Genomic DNA, 21,175 nt, shown 5'->3' on the forward strand with positions numbered 1-21,175 from the left:
ATTTTTAACATCATTTTATTTCTGTGATTATCCTGTGAGAACTGTATTATAAATAATCTCCATTTTGTGTTACAAAAGTGAGCCTCAGGGAACTAGAGTGACTAGCTTAATACTAGCTTCAAAGTGGAAGAACTTGGTGAGTCTGAATCTAAAACATATGCTCTAAGAACTCATAATTCATAACTTCTCCTTCAGAAATAACTTAAACGTTAAAATTATTTTATTACTAGACAAAATAATAAAAAATCTCCATCATATTAATATTAACTTTGCAAAAATATATCTATAAATTGAGTAATTTTAGAGTCATCCATTAAAGTCATTCAGGCACTCATAAAAAGCTAAACTTTCAGATTTTCAAACAAGCAATATGCATGCTTAATTATTAAAATTTTTTTTTAGTTGTGTCCAACTCTTTTTGTAATTCTGTGGACTGTTCCATGTAATCTTTTTTTCCCCTCTCCCACGTAAGGACAAAGAAGGGAGAAAGAAGAGTAAATAAAGAGGACAGAAATATAAAACACTAATACCCATAAGGCTGAATGAAGTGTAACAACACACCAAACACATTCATTTAAATGAAAATATTTTCTGCTTTTCAAAACTTTAGAAGAATTTGTATTATACTGTTCAATAGAATTCTGGGTCATAAAATTATATCTATTTTATTTAGCCAATTTCTTGTTGATCAGCTGGTCAGCTGCTTTCTGGATAATACTAGAGCTACATTAACAACTAGACCAGTGTTCATTCTTGGCTTTTAACTCTTCATTCCCTTCAATCATTTCTCAAGGCTAATACTCCATTTCTTAATTCAATATTTGAAAGGACTTGATAATTTAAAGTAACTAATTATTGGTTATTATAAAATCAAGGTAAATATGGAAAATAATTTTTAGTCAAAATGATCACTTACTGCATCCACTGAAAATTTCACATTTTCTAAACAGACTCATTTACAAATGTTTTAGCAGCTTGGAAATGGAGAGAGCCAATCACTTTCACAAAGGCTGATGTGGAGCAAAATGTCCAGTCAGTGAGAGTGAAAAGTACATCCTGAACTTTACAACTCACGGCACAGCTGTACCAGCACACTTATTAATTCTGGAATTTCCTCACTCTGCTGCTTATGCAAGATAAAACTTACATGACATCATTGCAGTTTCTCAGCCACAACTGCTTTTTATTAAGCTTAGCTAAGTATTGCTCTGAATGCCCCTTTTCTTATGAAAAATACTTTCGACCTCCACATGCTCTATTCTGTAGGAAGAAGGGCAGTTTACTTTCTATGAAAGGTGGAAGAATGCCAGGTTTTTGCCAAAAGAACAAGCAAGGGGAATCTATTTCAAACTAACTGATCAAAGCACTTCACAAATACACAAAAGGATTTTTAGAAAATTATAATGCTTTAAAAAGTTTAACTTTTCAGAGCTAAGAAAAAGGCAAAATTGTAAAACTGTATAAGAATTTCAATAGCTGAAGATGCTGTATTATTAGATTAAAAAAAGGTGTGTCCCTATTTAAATTCCTTAAATGAAAGAACTAGATTTCAACTCAGGATACAAACCTCCCCTGACTTCTCAATATAATGTGATTTCAACAGGAAGATTTGGTGCATATGGGCAAAGAGCAGATGGCGGGGGAGCTATTTCTAAGAGGTTATAGTTCAGATTCAAAATGAATGTGCTTATTATTCTGGATTGTGTAATATTTTGAAATACATTTCAACAACAACTTAGGCAGTGTAGGAGATGGAGACAGCTCAGGAAACAGAACCGGAAAAAGTCAGAAAGAAAAAAGGTAAATTCTGCTGATTTGGTATAGAATTGGTATAGAAGCTGCAGCACTAGCTAGTATTATATTTATATACAGGGTCTCTTTTCTTTACTGATGTATTTTCCTACTCATAGCCAACCAAAAATTAAATTATCTGTTTCAAATATTTTTAAAGTGTAATTTGTATAGCTGTAGTACTGAGGCTTGAGGAGATACACGTTAATCAGCAGACCACCTGTTTAAAATTCTGAGTTCTCTGGAACAGAGTTGTAACTCTTTGAAAGGGAAGAGTGAACAGGGCCCGTGATGTGAGGAGATGGTGTGAAATTAAGGATCTCCTTATTGCTGTGTTATCCTGTGTAACACATCTTTGCCAAAGATCAGTTTTATATTTAGGCAACTGATGGTCCTTTTGCATTTAGGTTTTTTGTTGTTGTTACCATATACCTCATAGCATAAGAAATGGGCTCATGTGTCTTTCATCCTTTGGAATGAGCTTGACATATTTTGAATAAATGCTTTTAAATACAGTAGCAAACATTGTATTGGTGGGGTTATACTAATTAAATGTTTTAATTGTTACATGTATATTTTCTTGTATATATAAACTTTTAAAATGTCTGATTTCTCAAAAAAAAAAAAAAAAAGAACAGGGGGAAGAAAGGAATGCCAGAATGAAGTAAGCTGAAAAGAAATAACTGCATTATTCTATGGTTTCTAGAGCTTTCTCCTCACTCCTTCTGAAGTAGTTTCGTTCTATGTATATCAACTGTGTAATATGAACTGTCACCTAAATACTCTTTCATTTTCTTTATCATCACTTACTTATAAACTGCATATAAAACAGTAGTTGCATTTAAATGTGCCAGCTATTTGCTGATTTATCACTAATTAATAATATAATCTCAAGCAATTTACTTTACTCTGGAATTTTGTCCAACTATTTCTGTTTCACAGGCCACTTCTGCTTAAGACCTTCCCTGACCACCCTTACTTAAGAGAGCACACATATAACCCCTTATTGTGCTTTTGTTTTTCTTTATAACCCTTATTACTTCCTAACATAATGTATTAGTCCGGGTCCTCTGAGAAGCAGAAGCCAAGATGCAGTTAAATCTGTTTGGCAAAACTAATACAATTATGTAAAGTTTAAAAATAAAATAAAATTTAAAAAAAATCTGTAATAATTTTATTAGGAAAATGGGGAGACAGGTCAGAGAAAGGCTGGGAGAGACCTAAGGGACCTCATGTGGAAGTATATGGATATGTTCTAGACTGCCTGACAGTCCAGGGAAAATTCAGCAAGGTTGTTGGAAGATCTGCGAGCCAACGTCATCTGCAGAAGAGGTCCAGTGTTTCTCAGCAACATGTCTGCCTTAGGGTCACTGTCATGGTTACTCACTGGCTGGGAGCACACTGTGAAAGGCAGACTCAGCACGAATGCAGTGATGGAAGTCAGAGTAAGGAGAACTGGGGCCCTCAGTCAACTACGTTGTTTAAGACCCACAAGTTGTAGGTGCCACACACAATATATTTACTCCTTGATTATTTATCTCACCCACTGGAATGAATGCTCTCTGAGGATACAGACTGCCTTTTGTTAGCTGCTGTATGCTCTATGCGTGATATATAGTGAAGAACAATAAAATTTTTTTACATAAATAAATTCATCTTAATTATGGGGATAATTAGCTATTATTAGTAACAAAAAATTATCAAGACCACACAGTAAGAAAGCAAAGACATGTAGAATGAAGTTAGATTAGGTTATGCTGGAACTGCTTTGGGATAAATATATTTGACCCTGATTTAGAAGTAAAATATGTTGGAGCAGTGAGTATATTAAACACATGTATAATCAGAAACACTAACACGGCCTGACTATTTTTTAGCATAAGCATTAATGCCAACTCTGCTCTCAGACTCATTAATTGCAGTTAGGGTAGACTTTTTAGGATCTTGCTAGAACAGTGCGATCTCTTGTGAGCATTCACATACTTTGTAGGTCACTTGAGAATTTAAAAAAATCAGTATGATGGATATTTCTCTCAATCAGTATACCCTACCTCTTTTAGAAACTACATTATACAACCAGAAAGGAGTTCCCAAGGACAGATGGCTACATAATCCTTCATTTTTTTGAAAAACTAAAATGACTGTTCATTCATACACCTGCTTGGAATATTTCAAATCATGAAGTACGTGGCTCCTGAATTCGAATGTTTTGGCACAGTCATCTCTGTAGTACAATGAATAAAAACATTCACCCCAAAGTCCTTTCACCATGTTGCTTAAAGAACTGAGGCATGATGCTAACATAATGGAAAACTTACCTAAATATAATCAACCTGAAATAACTTTTTCTTCTTTTCCAACTTATCTTGAAAAAGCAGGACTACTTTCGAAGCTTAACTTTAAACTCAGTACCTAATATCTATTTTACCTTATGAGAAACTAGAGCTAATGAAGATTCTAACCGACTTGCCTCAGGTTGCAGGTCTCCTGCAAGGCTGTCTTCTGGGTCAGCTGAGCACTCTAGGCTCGGCTGCTATTTCAGAACATAAAGTCAAATGCAAACACAGACCACATTTATCCAAGAAACATTCTTTACTTCTGATACATAGAAAGGGATGTGGATATAATTATTACAATAAGTTTCCTCAAAAACTCATCAAAATCTACTAAAGAGACATTAAACTTAAAATACGATAGAGAAGGTGCATGGCACCCCTAAAATCAATATGTTGAAATTCTAACTCCCATATGATTAGTATTAGGAGGTGGAGCCTTTGGGAGGTAATTAAATGATAAGCGTGTAGTGCTCATGAATGGGATTAGAATCTCATAAAAGAGACTCCACAAAGCTCTCTTGCCCCTTTCCCCATGTGAGTACAGAGAGAAAATGGCCAAATATAAATCAGGAAGTAGATTCATACCAGACACCAATCTGTCAGCACCTTGGCCTTGGACTTTCAGCTTCTAGAACTACGGGAAATAAATTTCTGTTGTCTATAGGGCACTCAATCTATGTTATTGTGGCCTGAACAGACTAAGATGAATAGCAACACAAAAAAATTATGTTTTCAGATGCATTTACATATAATATTAATTATGGCTAATGATCATAATTATCAGAATGTATTAGACTATGCCACTTGTACAAATCCATACACTGATGTTTATTTAAGTGTCCTCTTATTAATACAAAAGGATATTAATATTTTAAATATATAGATAATTAGAATAATGAAAACAGTTTACTCTTTTACCAAATACAAGCCACTAGTACTGTTACTAGCATAATACTAACTCTCTTTGGTTTAAATAAACAATCATTTACTTCAAACCACGGCACTTTAGAATTAGCCTCTATCTTGAAATATTTTATATCAATTCCCTCATTTAAGGAATAGAAACTTAGAGAAGAAACTGTCACTGTCTCACATTGCATGTCTAAAATTAGAACCCAAGGATCTTCTGATCTTTTAATAACACTCCTCCCACTATCTTATTCCCTCTCCTATCTCAGTGGAGAACACAATCATCCAGACCACGGGCACAATCAATGCACTTTCTGGTGACAAAACACATTGTACGTGATTTCATATTTATCTGTATCTATATAAATATAGCCTTATATAATTTGTATACCTTATATATTAGCCACAAAGAAATAAAACCATGAGTCAGTAAAATGTAGAAACAGAGAGTAAAGTTTTTTTTTAAAAAACAATGTTAAAAAATTTTACTTTAAACTGTAAAAAAAAATGTTAATATAACAATATTGAAACAAAATGAATATTCTTCCTAACTGGAAGGGAATAAAATTCCATACTCTTTAGTATTAAAAGGAAAGCGTAAATGTTGCTCCTTCCACTAAAAACCTCTTGGTCCATGTCTTTCAAATTATAGTTGTGTCCTGTTAGGTGATGTAAAAATTAACTTAGATTAGAAGCTTTTCAAATGAAACAGAACAGAATAAAAGAAAATATCAGAGCATACCACTAGAAACAGTATTATTTCAGGAAACTACTTTTTTTTTTAATATGTGTTCTTGTAAACTGGATTACAACATAAAATATACTGCTTATTCTACGTTGCGGTCTAAGATGTTTGAAAATTACTGCTCTACCTACTACTAAATACTGTTTAAAACAGAAATGTCAGCATTGTTATTGGTAACTAGAATTGCTTTTCTCCACCACATCAAAACTATTATAACTAATTTGATAGAGTTCTTCAGAATTAAAAGAATCTGAAACAGTAGCAGAGCAAAACTTGTAGAAAACAATTTAATCAGAAACTTTGATTTAAAAATTTACAAAAAGGCATTCCAGGGATATTACCTGCCAAAAGTTTGTTTTTTTCCTCCAGCATAATTTCAGTTTGAGGGCTTGTTTTACAGATAAGAGACTGAAAACTCAAGACCACTAACGGTTACAAAATAAAGAAATTAAATACTCTAAAATTTCTGCCTTTACCTATAATTCTTTGTATAGTAATATTTAGTAATATTTCTATCACTGAATATTTTTCAATAATTTTATTACTGTATTAAACAACACACTTATTTTCTTTTGTGAAGTGAATTTCAACAAGGAAGTTCAACTTGAAAACACTGGTGCCCTGAATATCTTTGCCATCTTTACAAAAGCAAAGTGCTCTCCAGGGCAACTTCCTTTGGGTTTGTGGCTTCAGCCAATATGCAGTGAGTGAAAGACATACTGTTATTACACTATTGTATTTCTTAAAGAACTACATCAAAAACAAGTCAGTCTAAGATACATAATAGTATGTGTGTGTGGGTATATGTGTGTGCATGTGCACACATATACACGGCAGAGACTTAGATTTGTTAGATTCCCAAGAGATAGGAAATTAAGTTTGGTAAATTTCTGAACACCATACTGTTTTTCATAAAGTCAGAATACTACTACAGATATCACAATTCAGAAAAAGATAACCTTTACCTGTGAAACGCTCTTGACTTGTTTCTTTTGTTTCCCTTCCCTTGTCTTTCAGAAAGGGACAGAAGTGTCAATTTTGTTTATCAACAGTGTTTGAATATGGAAGAAATTTGGTTGTACTTTAAGAAACAAAAGAGTGCTATCTCCTGTGAAATCTCAGAATATATCACAGAAAATATTTTATACCAGGCAAATTCCAAGTGACTAGAAATTGAATTTTAGTCCTGCTTCTATCAGTGTCTAGCATGTCCCTCAGTTTAAGTGCTCTCTGTAAAATAAGGGATTTTGGCAAACTGATCTCTCAGATCCTTTCCATCTCTAAGATTCTAAAGAACTATATAAATATAACATGGTATAAAATTTGGTTTCAAAAAACTAAAGAGAAATTACATTCATGCACAAAAATTCTAGCAATAGCTTTAATCAAAAGCTAGATGGTTTTGGCCTTTACTTCTGGATTTATTAGTATGGCCCACATTGCCTTCCTCATCTTGACTTACTATATTTCCTGGCTGTAACCAGATGTCATACTTAAATGATAGATCTTTTATTAAATAATTCAGTTTGTTTATTGAGTGCCTCCTATATGGCAGACACTGTGCTAAGTACCTAACTTTCACTATTTCTAAAATTAGGATATTCAGTTCAGTTCAGTTCAGTTCATTTGCTCAGTCATGTCCGACTCTTTGCAACCCCATGAATTGAGGCACGCCAGGCCTCCCTGTCCTTCACCAACTCCCAGAGTTCACTCAAACTCACGTCCATCGAGTCAGTGATGCCATCCAGCCATCTCATCCTCTGTCGTTCCCTTCTCCTCCTGCCCTCAATCTCTCCCAGCATCAGAGTCTTTTCCAATGAATCACCTCTTCGCATGAGGTGGCCAAAGTATTAGAGTTTCAGCTTTAGAATCATTCCTTCCAAAGAACACCCAGGACTGATCTCCTTTAGAATGGACTGGTTGGATCTCCTTGCAGTCCAGGGGCTCTCAAGCGTCTTCTCCAACACCACAATTCAAAAGCATCAATTCTTTGGCGCTCAGCTTTCTTCAAAGTCCAACTCTAACATCCATACACGACCACTGGAAAAACCATAGCCTTGACTAGACGAACCTTTGTTGGCAAAGTAATGTCTCTGCTTTTGAGTATGCTATCTAGGTTGGTCATAACTTTCCTTCCAAGGAGTAAGCGTCTTTTAATTTCACGGTTGCAGTCACCATCTGCAGTGATTTTGGAGCCCAAAAAATAAAGTCTGACATGTTTCCACTGTTTCCCCATCTATTTCCCATGAAGTGATGGGACTGGATGCCATGATCTTAGTTTTCTGAATGTTGAGCTTTAAGCCAACCTTTTCACTCTCCTCTTTCACTTTCATCAAGAGGCTTTTGAGTTCCTCTTCACTTTCTGCCATAAATGTGGTGTCATCTGCATATCTGAGGTTATTGATATTTCTCCCAGCAATCTTGATTCCAGCTTGTGCTTCTTCCACACTGTTTCTCATGATGTACTCTGCATATAAGTTAAATAAGCAGGGTGACAATATACAGCCTTGACGTACTCCATTTCCTATTTGGAACCAGTCTGTTGTTCCATGTCCAGTTCTCACTGTTGCTTCCTGACCAGCATATAGGTTTCTCAAGAGGCAGGTCAAGTGGTCTGGTATTCCCATCTCTTTCAGAATTTTCCACAGTTTATTGTGATCCACAGAGTCTAAGGCTTTGGCATAGTCAATAAAGCAGAAACAGATGTTGTTCTGGAACTCTCTTGCTTTTTCGATGATCCAATGGATGTTGGCAATTTGTTCTCTGGTTCCTTTGCCTTTTCTAAAACCAGCTTGAACATCTGGAAGTTCACGGTTCACGTATTGCTGAAGCCTGGCTTGGAGAATTTTGAGCGTTACTTTACTAGCGTGTGAGATGAATGCAATTGGGGGATGGAGCCAAAGCAAAAACAATACCCAGTTGTGGATGTGACTGGTGATAGAAGCAAGGTCCAATGCTGTAAAGAGCAATATTGCATAGGAACCTGGAATGTCAGGTCCATGAATCAAGGCAAATTGGAAGTGGACAGGCAAGAGTGAATGTCGATATTCTAGGAATCAGCGAACTAAAATGGACTGGAATGGGTGAATTTAACTCAGATGACCATTATATCTACTACTGTGGGCAGGAATCCCTCAGAAGAAATGGAGTAGCCATCATGGTCAACAAAAGAGTCCGAAATGCAGTACTTGGATGCAATCTCAAAAATGACAGAATGATCTCTGTTCGTTTCCAAGGCAAACCATGCAATATCACAGTAATCCAAGTCTATGCCCCAACCAGTAATGCTGAAGAAGCTGAAGTTGAACAGTTCTATGAAGACCTACAAGACTTTTTAGAAATAACATGCAAAAAAGATGTCCTTTTCATTATAGGGGACTGGAATGCAAAAGTAGGAAGTCAAGAAACACCTGGAGTAACAGGCAAATTTGGCCTTGGAATACGGAATGAAGCAGGGCAAAGACTAATAAGAGTTTTGCCAAGAAAATGCACTGGATATAGCAAACACCCTCTTCCAATAACACAAGAGAAGACTCTACACATGGACATCGCCAGATGGTCAACACCAAAATCAGATTGATTATATTCTTTGAAGCCAAAGATGGAGAAGCTCTGTATAGTCAGCAAAAACAAGACTGGGAGCTGACTGTGGCTCAGATCATCAACTCATTATTGCCAAATTCAGACTTAAATTTAAGAAAGTAGGGAAAACCACTAGACCATTCAGGTATGACCTAAATCAAATCCCTTATGATTATACAGTGGAAGTGAGAAATAGATTTAAGGGACTAGATCTGACAGATAGAGTGCCTAATGAACTATGGATGGAGATTCGTGACATTGTACAGGAGACAGGGATCAAGACCATCCCATGGAAAAGAAATGCAAAAAGGCAAAATGGCTGTCTGGCGAGGTCTTCCAAATAGCTGTGAAAAGAAGAGAAACGAAAAGCAAAGGAAAAAAGGAAAGACATAAGCATCTGAATGCAGAGTTCCAAAGAATAGAAAGAAGAGATAAGAAAGCTTTCCTTAGCGATCAATGCAAAGAAATAGAGGAAAACAACAGAATGGGAAAGACTAGAGATCTCTTCAAGAAAATTAGAGATACCAAGGGAACATTTCATACAAAGATGGGCTCGATAAAGGGCAGAAATGGTATGGACCTAACAGAAGCAGAAGATATTAAGAAGAGGTGGCAAGAATACACAGAAGAACTGTACTAAAAAGATCTTCATGACCCAGATAATCACGATGGTGTGATAACTGACCTAGAGCCAGACATCCTGGAATGTGAAGTCAAGTGGGCTTTGGAAAGCATCACTATGAACAAAGCTAGTGGAGGTGATGGAATTCCAGTTGAGCTATTTCAAATCCTGAAAGATGATGCTGTGAAAGTGCTACACTCAACATGCCAGCACATATGGAAAACTCAGCAGTAGCCACAGGACTGGGAAAGGTCAGTTTTCATTCAAATCCCAAAGAAAGGCAATGTGAAAGAATGCTCAAACTACCGCACAATTGCACTCTTCTCACACACTAGTAAAATCAGGATATTAATCATATACAAATATTAGCACTTTACCATTGTTAGGAAAGTTAAATAAAATACTTTGCATAAAGCACTTAGTTCTTGACATATTTTGTAATTAGGTAACAACTGGGAAAAGACTCCTTCATTTCACATCTTTAGAATTTAGAATCATGTGGTCCAATTTCTTCTTTTAAGGATCAAGAAAAGTTAAGAGGTAAACTAACCTCCCCACAGCACACATCTACTTGAGAGCAAGAGAGTTCCCTAATTCTCTATCCATTCTTTCTGTCATATATGTTGCTTTTGAAGGCAAGCAATTTCACTTTTTTTTTTTTTCATTCTTTTCCTCAGATTACAAAACACTGCTAGAAAAAAAAAATAAAATCAAGCAAATATATGCCCAGAGCAGTGGCCTGCCTGTCACCAGCAATCCAGTTAGGGATTAGCTAGGAAACACTGCTATGTACAGATGAGGAAACTAGGTTTTAGAGTAGTTACTAACTGCTCAAGGTCACACACAATAAACGGTAAAGTCAGGATTTGAACCTGCTGCTGCTGCTAAGTCACTTCAGTCGTGTCTGATTCTGTGCAACCCCATAGACAGCAGCCCACCAGGCTCCCCCGTCCCTGGGATTCTCCAGGCAAGAACACTGGAGTGGGTTGCCATAGAACCTAAGTCTGTCCAAATCTAAAGGTCATACTTTTTATGATACCATGTTGCCCTTAAACATGGTCTCTACTTAGCTTTCTAAATAATTTTAATGTTGCCACTAGGGGTTAATGTGGGCTATGGCTGGAACTGAATGTCAAGGATCCAACCTTCACCAACATTTTCCTCAATGATTGAGCTGAAGACAAACAAGATATCATTAATTTTGGCAATTTAAAAATGGAGGAAGAATACTAAATCTTAAGAAATATGGACTAAAACTTCAAAAAATAATAGGATATTTTTAAAAAATGAAGGAAACAGATGATGAAGATGCTGATGTACTAAAGTAATACAAGCATTTGTGTCCACAAAAACTAAGGGCATTAAAATTTGTGAAATGTGTCTTAATACCAATTTGTAACAACAAAATAATGGAACAAAAAAGTTAGTATTTTGAACACAAACTTACATTGGCTAATGAAATGACATCATTACAAAATACCTCAAAACAGTCTTATTTAAACTGCTGAACCAAGAGAGGAAATAATTTGCTCAAACCATTATCATGCTGAATTAAATTCACCCATTCCAGTCCATTTTAGTTCACTGATGCCTAATGTCAATGTTCACTCTTCCCATCTCCTGTTGACCGCTTTTAATTTACCTTGAATAGGTGAATTTAATTCAGATGACCATTATATATACTACTGTGGGCAAGAATCCCTTAGAAGAAATGGAGTAGCCATCACACTGAACATAAGAGTCTGAAATGCAGTATTTGGGTGCAATCTCAAAAATGACAAAATGATCTCTGTTCGTTTCCAAGGCAAACCATTCAGTATTACAGTAATCCAAGTCTATGCCCCATCCAGTGATGCTGAAAGAGAATTGAATGGTTCTATGAAGACCTACAAGACCTTCCAGAAATAACACCAAAAAAAGATGTCCTTTTCATCACAGGAGACTGGAATGCAAAAGTAGGAAGTCAAGAGAGATACCCGGAGTAACAGGCAAGTTTGGCCTCAGAGAACAAAATGAAGCAGGGCAAAGGCTAACAGAGTTTTCCTAAGAGAACACACTGGTCAAAGTAAACACCCTCTTCCAACAACACAAGAGACAAATCTACACATGGACACACCAGATGGTAAATACCGAAATCACATTGATTATATTCTTTGTAGCCAAAGATGGAGAAGCTCTATATAGTCAGCAAAAACAAGATCGGGAGCTGACTGTGACTCAGATCATGAACTCCTTATTGCCAAATTCAGACTTAAATTGAAGAAAGTAGGGAAAACTACTGGACCATTCAGGTATAACCTAAATCAAATCCCTAACAATTATACAGTGGAAATGAGAAATAGATTTAAGGGACTAGATCTGATAGAGTGCCTGATGAACTATGGATGGAGGTTTGTGACATTGTATAGGAGGCAGGGAGCAAGACCATCCCCAAGAAAAAGAAATGCAAAATGGCAAAATGGTTGTCTGAGGAGGCCTTACAAAAAACTGTGATAAGAAGAGAAGATAAAGGCAAAGGAGAAAAGGAAATATAGAACCATTTGAATGCAGAGTTCTAAAGAATAGCAAGCAGAGATAAGAAAGCCTTCCTCAGTGATGAGTGCAAAGAAAAAAATGAAAACAACAAAATGGGAAAGAGTAGACATCTCTTCAAGAAAATCAGAGATACCATGGAAACATTTCATGCAAAGATGGGCTCAATAAAGGACAGAAATGGTATGGACCTAACAGAAGCAGAAGATATTAGGAAGAGTTGGCAAGAATACATAGAACTATACCAAAAATATCTTCAGGACCCAGCTAATCATGATGGTGTGATCACTCACCTAGAGCCAGACATCCTGGAATGCGAAGTCAAGTGGGCCTCAGGAAGCATCACTACAAACAAAGCTAGTGGAGGTGATGGAATTCCAGTTGAGTTATTTCAAATCCTAAAAGATGATGCTGTGAAAGTGCTGCACTCAATATGCCAGCACATTTGGAAAACTCAGCAGTGGCCACAGGACTGGAAAAGGTCAGTTTTCATTCAAATCCCAAAGAAAAGCAATGCCAAAGAATGTTCAAACTACTGCACAATTGCACTCATCTCACATGCTAGCGAAGTAATGCTCAAAATTCTCCAAGCCAGGATTCAATAGTATGTGAACCATGAACTTCCAGATGTTCAAGTTGGATTTAGAAAAGGCAGAGGAACCAGAGGAAACATCCGTTGGATCATAGAAAAGCAAGAGAATTCCAGAAAAATATCTACTTCTGCTTTATTGAAAACACCAAAGCCTTTGAATGTGTAGATTACAACAAACTGTGGAAAATGCTTCAAGAGATGGGACCACTAGACCACCTAACCTGCCTCCTGCAAAATCTGTATGCAGGTCAAGAAGCAACAGTTAGAACCAGTCATGGAACAGACTGGTTCCAAATTGGGAAAGGAGTACATCAAGGCTGTATATTGTCACCTTACTTAACTTCTGTGGAGAGTACAACATGCAAAATGCCTGGGCTGGTTCACAAGCCAGAATCAAGACTGCCAGGAGAAATAGCAATAATCTCAGATATGCAGATGATACTACCCTTATGGCAGAAAATGAAGAGGAACTAAAGAGCCTCTTGATGAAAGTGAAAGAGGAAAGTGAAAAAGCTGGCTTAAATCTCAACATTCAAGAAACTAAGATTATTGCATCCGGTCCCATCACTTCATGGTAAATAGATGGGGAAGCAATGGAAACAGTGACAGACTATTTTCTTGGGGTCCAAAATCACTGCAGATGGTGACTGCAGCCATGAAATTAAAAGATGCTTGCTCCTTGGAAGAAAAGCTATGACCATTCTAGACAACATACTAAAAAGCAGAGACATTTCTTTGCCAGCAAAGGTCCATCTAGTGAAAGCTATGGTTTTTCCAGTAGTCACGTATGGATGTGAGACTTGGATTATAAAGAAAGCTGAGTGCCAAAGAATTGATGCTTTTGAACTGTGGTGTTGGAGAAGACTCTTAAGAGTCCCTTGGACTGGGGGGTGGGGAGATCAAACCATCAGTTCTCAAGGAAATCAGTCCTGAATATTCATTGGAAGCACTGATGTTAAAGCTGAAACTCCAATACTTTGGCCACCAGATGCAAAGAACTGACTCAAAAGACTCTGATGCTGGGAAAGATTGAAGGCGGGAGGAGAAGGGGATGACAAAGGATGATATGGTTGGATGGCATCATGGACTCAATGGACATGAGATTGAGCAAGCTCCAGGAATTGGTGATGGACAGGGAAGCCTGGTGTGCTGCAGTCCATGGGGTTGCAAAAAGTTGGACATGACTGAGCAACTGAACTGAACTGAACTGATAATCATGCTAATTGCAGATGTATTTTTTTTTTGTCACCATATTTTTTCCAGAAGTTGACAACAATATTACATCCTGAAGTCAGTTTCATGGATTATGAAGCCTATTACTTCATTTCCCAGGGACATGTAGATGAGTCTATTGTCAGTGAACACAGGTAAGAGCCTTTTTAGATGAGGGCCAACATAGAGGAAAAAGCATTTTAGATGATGACAGAAAAATGTTTCCTGTCACTGATAAATATCATATTCACTTATAATTTCAGATCAGAGTCAAACAAACTTAAGCCACAGGCTCATGCTTATTTCTATTCTTTCGTTCTCACTCTTTACATTCTACTCATATTCTACTTTCTCATAGTTTTGATTCTTTTTCTTATTTATGTCTGACCATTGTTTTATATTATATGTTAGAATTTATTTTATTTTTTAGAATTTACTTTAAATCTTTGTGGGATAAGGTGAAGCAGAATGAATGAATGAATGAATGAGCAGATTAGTTTAATATTTTACTAGGCCTTCAAAAAATTTTTGAGACAACTTTTCGCTAGAAAACACAAAACATGTTTTCAAAGTTCAGTAGTGTCTTATGGAAAAGAGAACATAGATCTCCGTTCCTATAAAGGATAGAAATAAGATCTGTGTATAGAAATTACTAGTAGGTAAATTTAAACTCACCGTGATGAAAATTTCTTAGTGGTTAAAGAAGTCTTAAAAAGAAAAGGATATCTCACAAAACATCAAGTTTTCTACTGCTGTTACCATATTTGAACAGAGGTTGGACAACTACTGTCAGGGATAGTACTTTAGTGAGCAGGAGGCTGGACTAGAAGGAATCTAAAGCCTTGTGTATCTTTGAGACTGTAATAAAATACATATTATAGCAAGAAAAACAATATACAGGTTCTTATAGCAACATATTATCATTGATGACAGCAGTATTGGTAACTGTAATAACAACACTAATGGCCATAATAACACAGTATAAGACTTTATAGTTGCTTTTATCTGGGAACATCAAAATACATCATATATAAGTATTATTTCTCATCCCAATTTTACAGATAAGAAAATTAGGATGCTTCAAAGTGAAATAACAAAGGTAATGAAATTGCTTAAACTGACAATAAGTCAGCAAAATTAAGGAGGTTACTGGTTAAACCACTCAATGTGGTTAACTAGCTAATAGAAAGATTGGAATGTAAGGCCAGTAAAGTTGTGCCTAAGGAAGAGCTGGCTAAGATGCTATGGATACTGAATTTGATCTGATGTTTAACAAAAGGTCATGCTGCAGAGCTTTAAGGAGTTTAGTGAACACTCAGTTCCTGAATTACCTATTTTATAAGAGGCTAGAGAACCCTTAGGAACTTTTCTCTTTCCCCTCTCCTCCAAAGCTGCCTTATTCTTTCAGACTAGATACTGTAAATGACAAGGCACATTGCCACAAGCACCTCTGAGCTTACAGTTTTATAGCTTTGTACACAGAGAAGAAAAAGGATCTTTCCTGTAAGCTCTATTAATAATTTGAAAACTCCTGAGAAAGAATACTGATTAGCTCAAATCACTCATACACTAATCACCAGAGCCAGAAAATGATGAAATGCTCAACATGGAGTTATGCCCATCCTGGGGTTAAGTGGTATGATCTATTATTACTGGTAAAAGCAGGAAAGGACAAAGCAATATATGTCCACAGTACATATTTTCTTAATTGAAAAAAATTAAAATGTATATTAACCAGGTAATTCTAAATACAGTTTTGAAACAGCTTTGTAAAGACATGCACATATTAAAAAATTGGGTCTTCTAAACTTCTTAGTTTGATCAAATAATTTTATATCATTTTTGGTACTATTCATTCTTGTTTCTTTTTTTTCCTTCCGGCCTGATTCTCTTTACTTCACCGACATTAGTTAAATTGGCCATAGTATGATTCTACTTTTGGTTCTGATTGTGAGATGCTACTTAGGAAGGAAGGGTATTTGTGGAGCACATCTGAATACTGACCTCAGACCAGCTGACTTAGAAGACACTCTGAGTGATGACAACTTCCTTGCAGGTGTCTCCAATCTGTTCTGTGTCTTCAATCAGTAACTGCATATTTTAAGTTTACAGAAAAAAAGAAGAAGAAAAAGTTATTGTTTTAATTCTATGACATATTGTAGATCCAGATTCAGGTGTCAAATAACTCTTTATTGATGCCTACTCTGTGCCACTGTATTAGCCTTTACAGAAAGAATAATGATGGAGAGAGGCTTTTCATGGGATCTGCTTTCTAGATAATGAGAAAGACAAACAAATAAACTAAATAATCACAGGTTTTGAAAAGTGGTATGAGATGAATAAACAGAACACTGTGATAGAGACAGGTAGGAAGTTCTAAGTCAAAGATGACTTCTAGGAAGACAAAGTTAAAACTAGAGTATAGAGGATGAAAAGGAGTCAGCCACTTGGAGACTCAGGGGAAGGCATTGTAGGTCAGGGTTTCCTAGCTTGGGCACTAATGACATTTTGAACCATATAATTCTTTGTTGTGGGTGACTTGTCTGTTGTGTGGTGTTTAGAACTGGCCTCACCCCAACTGGATACAAGTAGCAGCACTCCCTTCCTACCCTGTGACAATCAGCAACGTATTGCCCTTTGCCAAATGTCCCTTGAGAGACAATATCACTCCCCATTAAGAACCAGGGTTCTAGGTATAGGGAATAAAGAGTGCAAAATCCTTGATAGCATGAGATGCTGTTAGGGAGGGAAGAATAGCTCCTTCAGGTGTCTATTTGGATTTTATGTATATAGTAAGTCTTTGAACAATTTTAAGTAGGGGGGTAACATGTCAATATTTAAAATAGGCTACTTCGGCTGCTGTGTGCGAAATATATATTTAAAACCATGAGGATAAAACCTGGTCTTAGGGCCAGGCACTACGAACACCATCATCTAGAAAGTGTAAGAGAAAAGCAGGTTGAAAAGGAACAACCAAATAGGTTGGAGGAAAGCCATGTAAAAGGATGGTGTTACAAAAATTGGTATGAGTCATAGAGGAAGTGGTTGATTATGACTAGATTTTTTGCTTGGCCTCATCATCACTGAAGGTTTCTCTGGAATTGTACTGATTTAGCTCATCTTCTTGCCTCACTACAATTTCCCCTACAAATCCGTATATAATTCCAAACTAAACATCCTGTTCAAGAACTTAAAAGGCTTCCTATTATAGCCCTGCATTGGCTTTAATTCCTGTTTCTAAAACTTTGCTCTTGAATAGTCATATCTCCTTCACAGTGCCTTCAAATACGCCTACCCATGAACCTTCCAAGTTGAAGCTCATATCTGATCTCCCATAGCAGCTTTCCCCAATTCTGGTCCACACAGATGTCTCTATTCTCTAAAAAATTAACAGAACTTCTAGTTCTTCAACCTATCCACTGAACACATTTGTTATATATCTATGCCAGGCACTGTGCTATGCCCTAGAAATTCACAGTGAAAAAATATAGTCCCTGTTCTCTACAAGTTTACTAAGAAGATAACACTTGTCAACATTTCCTTCATGCAATTAGGAAAAAAGGAGTTAAGTCTCACATCCAATCCTGAGATAGCCATTTAGCTACAACTTCTCTATACTGTATTTCACTTTATCCTACCCAGCCCATTCATGGTTTGCCATGTCTTTAGCTGTTGTTTACCTCCTGGAACTACCAGATGATAGCTTCTCAGGATAGAATACTGCTACCTCTACCACTTATCAGTGAATAGGGTGATTAGAACCACAAGATGGTACATCTCCCGAAGCCTGGATCTGCTACTTCTACCACTTATTAGTGAATAGGGTGAATAGAACCACAAGATGGTACATCTCCCAAAATCTGGATTATAATCGCTCCAGAATAATAAAGAGGTATGTAAGTGTGGTGGTGCTGATGATGTAAACTTTGGCTCGGCCTCATTCAAACAACATAATGTCTTTGGCATTCCAAATCTTTTCTTTCATGATCTCAAGTCAGTGAGAAGTGCAGAGATTTTTCCTCATTAATTTGGGTCTGCCCAATAAAATAAATACTGAATTAAACGTATACACATATACTTCGAGAACAAATAGTAATTCTCAGAGGCAGTACATTTAAAACTTATGTTGTGACATTTCTAACTACAAAGTTTTTTGGGAGCAACTCCTGTCCTAAAATACAGTGAACTGTCAATTTTCCTTTTTTTCACTGTTTGCTTCAGACTGTCCATTTGACTCTAACTTGTGATCTAGTATACCATGTAAAACTCAGTACTTAAATATGCCAAGAAGTAGCAGAAAGTTTGAAGTTACATGATTAAAAAAACTGTACAGTTACGGTTTTGTCAAATTCTTGAGCATGGTAAACTGAATGGCATTCTTCTACAATTTAGAAAGGAGGCAGGGAGATAGTATGAGTCTTTATTATCCATAGTTCAAATTATTTTTCAAGAGTGCTCTGTCAATTACATTGGCAAAGAAATAGCTATATTATAACATAATTGTTATAGATAAACCCAAAAAGGGTGAAGGAAGGGCAAATCTGTCTCGGGAAGTTATGAAAGTTTCCATGGATGAAATAAGTATTCAACTGAGACCTAAAAGATCTTCAGAGAACCTAGCAGAAACACAGATGAGCAAGGAATTCAATACAGCTAGCATGGCATAAATGGGCAAGAGTAGTAGATGAGACTAAGTCTGGGGCCAGGTCCTGAAGGAGATGGGGAGCTCCTGAAAAAAGCATGGTAATATTGTAATCATATTTTTGTGTTAGAAAAATTATTAACAGACATGGATGTTGGACTGGAGTGGGAAATAACTAGAGCCTATTGCAGTGGTCCAAGGGAGATGAGTTAGGAGAGATGATGATTAGCCGATAGATTAAGACAGTGAGAATGGAGATTAAAAGGGGTGCGGGGGTTGAGAGATCCTTAAGGAGATGAATTAATCAAATTTGATATCAGGACAGAGGAAATGAAGAAAATGTAATATAGGGGTACACATGGATTCTTGATTTGGGCAACTGGGTGCTATTATCTAAAATAGGGAATGAAAGCAGTGTAGGTTCCAGATGGGTGGGAAGAGATACGACACTAGGAGTAGGGAACAGAAAAGATGTCCAAGTCAATTTGGGACATACCTATATGACTGCCTGCAATGCAGAAGCCATAAGAGATGAGAGACAGGGTTCGATTCCTGGGTCGGGAAGATCCCCTGGAGAAGGGAATGACAATCCACTCCAGCATTCTTGCCTGGAGAATTCCATGGACAGAGGGGCCTGGTGTGCTACAGTTCATAGGGTTGCAAACAGTTGGATACTACTGAAGTGACTCAGCACATGACACCCAAAGATGCTGTTGCTTAAAAGGGTCTAAGCTGAAGATATCCATTTGGGAGTCCTTGGTGCCCAGGATGCTGCTGCTGCTGCTAAGTCACGTCAGTCGTGTCCGACTCTGTGCGACCCCATAGATGGCAGCCCACCCGGTTCCTCTGTCCCTGGGATTCTCCAGACAAGAATATTGGAGTGGGTTGCCATTTCCTTCTCCAGGTGCCCAGTATACCTAGTAGATAAGTCCATCGTGGGGAAAAGACTGTTCAAGGACACAAAAGAAGTTACAACACAAGAAAATGGAGAGTTTGGGAACACAGAGGGCACAGTTAAGAATAAAAATATTTAAAGTGCCTCAGAGAGGTAGTCGCAAAACCAGGAGAAGGTAGCACTAGGAGGGAGAATTAATGGTGCTCTTTTTTTAATGTAGTTCTTTTTCTCCTTCTCCAAGTTTTAAATTTCCTGAGGGCAAGAACCGTATTTTAAACTTCACTGTATTTTCTTCAGTGCCCAATTCAGTGAAGGGAACAATAAATGCTCAACAAATTCTCCTTGATTCCGTCACAGGTAATACTTGCCTATACCAATCTAAAATGTTTCCTCCTTCTGTTTCTTCAAACAGACATTTAGAGTTACCTACCTGTTTGATCAATTTTTAGAATCTGTATGTTGAACCTGCAACAGCTTTGAAATGAGTTCCAAAACCTTACTACTCATTGAGAGGGATCGTTTATACTAAAGATGACAGTGGGTTTTCCTTTTACTACTATTCCTAAGAAACAAGTTATTACAAAACGAAGTTTCGCCCATTTCCCAAACATTAGCTTGCAACTTAAAACCTGTTGAAAGCACAGTAAGGAGAAAGCCACATTTTTCTCACACTTAACCATTAACCGGGTCAACATGTTTATTAAGCCTTTCATTTTATTAAATAGTCACGAAACAACCAGTTGGGGAATATACATTCAAGCCAATGTAAATCATTTAACTGCAAACAGATTGTAAGGATTCACAAAAAGCTAAAGAGAACTGCGAATTCGCCTAGGGTTTCGAGGCCAACCGATACAGGTCGTTTTCTCTGAGGTAATAACAACTAACTTAAAGCCCAGTGTCTGGTGGATTCGTGTCCCTGAGCTTAGAAAATGATGAATAAATAGACCAAGAGTATCGGAATAACTACTTCCACAACTATTCCTTTTTTCTCTTTACATCACAAAAACCAACCTGCAGCCTCCTTTCTCGAACAGTTAACCCCAGCGCTCCGCTCCCGCCTTAAGAAAAATGGTCAACTCCCTGCTCTCGCGGGATCTCGCGGCTCAGAGTAAGTCAACTGGATCACCAGCCCTATCGAATCCGCGCGGGAACACAGATCCGCAGGTCCGGAAAGCCGGGAAATCGCGTGTGGGGGCGGAGCCAGCTCCTGGAGCCTGAGGGCGGGGTCAGCTTCGAGGAGGCGGGGCGGGGGTGAGGCGGGGATTTGGGCGGGGCTCCCAGGACCTGTTGATCGCAGGTGTCACTGGCCTGACT

At 37.2% G+C, this 21,175-nt stretch overlaps 1 protein-coding gene and 1 long non-coding RNA gene across 28 annotated transcripts in view; one reads left to right on the top strand and one right to left on the bottom strand.

Moving 5' to 3' along the window:
• LOC147371216 (uncharacterized) overlaps positions 1 to 21,174 on the bottom strand; it is a 360,632-nt gene extending 339,458 nt beyond the window's left edge. For 23 of the 27 annotated variants that reach the window (XR_015165984.1, XR_015165987.1, XR_015165982.1 and 20 more), the window contains exons 1-2: positions 20,873 to 21,174; positions 16,326 to 16,412 (exon numbers count right to left, since the gene is read on the bottom strand). The gene's annotated coding sequence lies outside the window, so the exon portion shown is untranslated. The remainder of the gene's footprint in view (positions 1 to 16,325; positions 16,413 to 20,872) is intronic. The other 4 variants (XR_015165997.1, XR_015165996.1, XM_086407299.1 and 1 more) reach the window with 1 other exon arrangement.
• On the top strand, positions 1,757 to 20,940 carry LOC147371219 (uncharacterized). Its single transcript, XR_015166004.1, has 3 exons — positions 1,757 to 1,800; positions 14,373 to 14,476; positions 20,896 to 20,940. It is a non-coding gene; the product is annotated as an uncharacterized LOC147371219 (long non-coding RNA).
• Position 21,175: the final 1 nt, after the last annotated feature.

The sequence above is a fragment of the Bos grunniens genome, chromosome 6 (genome assembly GCF_055505025.1).
Source record: "Bos grunniens cultivar Pamir isolate PY7600 chromosome 6, Bosgru_T2T1.0, whole genome shotgun sequence".
In the NCBI taxonomy this organism is placed as follows: domain Eukaryota; kingdom Metazoa; phylum Chordata; class Mammalia; order Artiodactyla; family Bovidae; genus Bos; species Bos grunniens.